Genomic DNA, 2,553 nt, shown 5'->3' with positions numbered 1-2,553 from the left:
CATTATCAACTCTGCATCTTTTGGCTTCAACATTATGAATATGTGTATCACTACTATCGAGATTCATCAAAAATAGACCACTCTTCAAGGGTGCATGACCATAAAAGATATTACTCATATAAATAGAACAACCATTATTCTGTGATTTAAATGAATAACCGTCTCGCATCAAACAAGATCCAGATATAATGTTCATTCTCAATGCTGGCACCAAACAACAATTATTTAGGTCTAATACTAACCCCGAAGGTAGATGTAGAGGTAGCGTGCCGACGACGATCACATCGACTTTGGAACCGTTTCCCACGCGCATCGTCACCTTGTCGTTAGCCAGTGTTTGCTTAATCCGTAGTCCCTGTTTCGAGTTGCAAATATTAGCAAAAGAACCAGTATCAAATACCCAGGTGCTAGTGCGAGCTTTGGTAAGGTACACATCAATAACATGTATATCACATATACCTTTGTTCACCTTGCCATCCTTCTTATCCGCCAAATATTTGGTGCAGTTCCGCTTCCAGTGACCAGTCTGCTTGCAATACAAGCACTCAGTCTCAGGCTTAGGTCCAGACTTGGGTTTCTTCTCTTGAGCAGCAACTTGCTTGTTGTTCTTCTTGAAGTTCCCCTTCTTCTTCCCTTTTCCATTTTTCTTGAAACTGGTGGTCTTATTGACCATCAACACTTGATGCTCCTTCTTGATTTCTACCTCCGCAGCCTTTAGCATTGCGAAGAGCTCGGGAATCGTCTTATCCATCCCTTGCATGTTATAGTTCATCACAAAGCTTTTGTAGCTTGGTGGCAATGATTGAAGAATTCTGTCAATGACGCTATCATCCAGAAGATTAACTCCCAGTTGAATCAAGTAATTGCAGTACCCAGACATCTTGAGTATATGCTCACTGACAGAACTATTCTCCTCCATCTTGCAGTTGTAGAACTTATTGGAGACTTCATATCTCTCAATCCGGGCTTTCTTTTAAAATATTAACTTCAATTCCTGGAACATCTCATATGCTCCATGACATTCAAAACGTCGTTGAAGTCCCGGTTCTAAGCCGTAAAGCATGGCACACTGAACTATCGAGTAGTCATCAACACGTGACTGCCAGGCATTCACAATGTCTGCAGTTGCTGGCGCAGGTGGTACACGTAGCGGTGCTTCCAGGACGTAACTTTTCTGTGCAGCAATGAGGATAATCCTCAAGTTACGGACCCAGTCCGTGTAATTGCTACCATCATCTTTCAACTTTGCTTTCTCAAGGAACGCATTAAAATTCAACGGAACAACAGCACGGGCCATCTATCTACAATCAACATAGACAAGCAAGATACTATCAGGTACTAAGTTCATGATAAATTTAAGTTCAATTAATCATATTACTTAAGAACTCCCACTTAGATAGACATCCCTCTAATCCTCTAAGTGATCACGTGATCCATATCAACTAAACCATAACCGATCATCACGTGAAATGGAGTAGCTTTCAATGGTGAACATCACTATGTTGATCATATCTACTATATGATTCACTCTCGACCTTTCGGTCTCAGTGTTCCGAGGCCATATCTGCATATGCTAGGCTTGTCAAGTTTAACCTGAGTATTCTGCGTGTGCAAAACTGGCTTGCACCCGTTGTAGATGGACGTAGAGCTTATCACACCCGATCATCACGTGGTGTCTGGGCACGACGAACTTTGGCAACGGTGCATACTCAGGGAGAACACTTTTATCTTGAAATTTAGTGAGAGATCATCTTATAATGCTACCGTCAATCAAAGCAAGATAAGATGCATAAAAGATAAACATCACATGCAATCAATATAAGTGATATGATATGGTCATCATCATCTTGTGCTTGTGATCTCCATCTTCGAAGCACCGTCATGATCACCATCGTCACCGGCGCGACACCTTGATCTCCATCATAGCATCGTTGTCGTCTCGCCAATCTTATGTTTCTACGACTATCGCTACCGCTTAGTGATAAAGTAAAGCATTACAGGGCGATTCATTGTATACAATAAAGCGACAACCATATGGCTCCTGCCAGTTGCCGATAACTCGGTTACAAAACATGATCATCTCATACAATAAAATTTAGCATCATGTCTTGACCATATCACATCACAACATGCTCTGCAAAAACAAGTTAGACGTCCTCTACTTTGTTGTTGCATGTTTTACGTGGCTGCTACTGGGCTTAGCAAGAACCGTTCTTACCTACGCATCAATACCACAACGATAGTTCGTCAAGTTGGTGTTGTTTTAACCTTCTCAAGGACCGGGCGTAGCCACACTCGGTTCAACTAAAGTTGGAGAAACTGACATCCGCCAGCCACCTGTGTGCAAAGCACATCGGTAGAACCAGTCTCACGTAAGCGTACGCGTAATGTCGGTCCGGGCCGCTTCATCCAACAATACCGCCGAACCAAAGTATGACATGTTGGTAAGCAGTATGACTTGTATCGCCCACAACTCACTTGTGTTCTACTCGTCCATATAACATCAACACATAAAACCTGGCTCGGATGCCACTGTTGGGGAACGTAGTAATT

Source organism: Triticum aestivum, chromosome 7A (genome assembly GCF_018294505.1).
Source record: "Triticum aestivum cultivar Chinese Spring chromosome 7A, IWGSC CS RefSeq v2.1, whole genome shotgun sequence".
In the NCBI taxonomy this organism is placed as follows: domain Eukaryota; kingdom Viridiplantae; phylum Streptophyta; class Magnoliopsida; order Poales; family Poaceae; genus Triticum; species Triticum aestivum.
Note: the sequence above shows the minus strand (reverse complement) of the source record.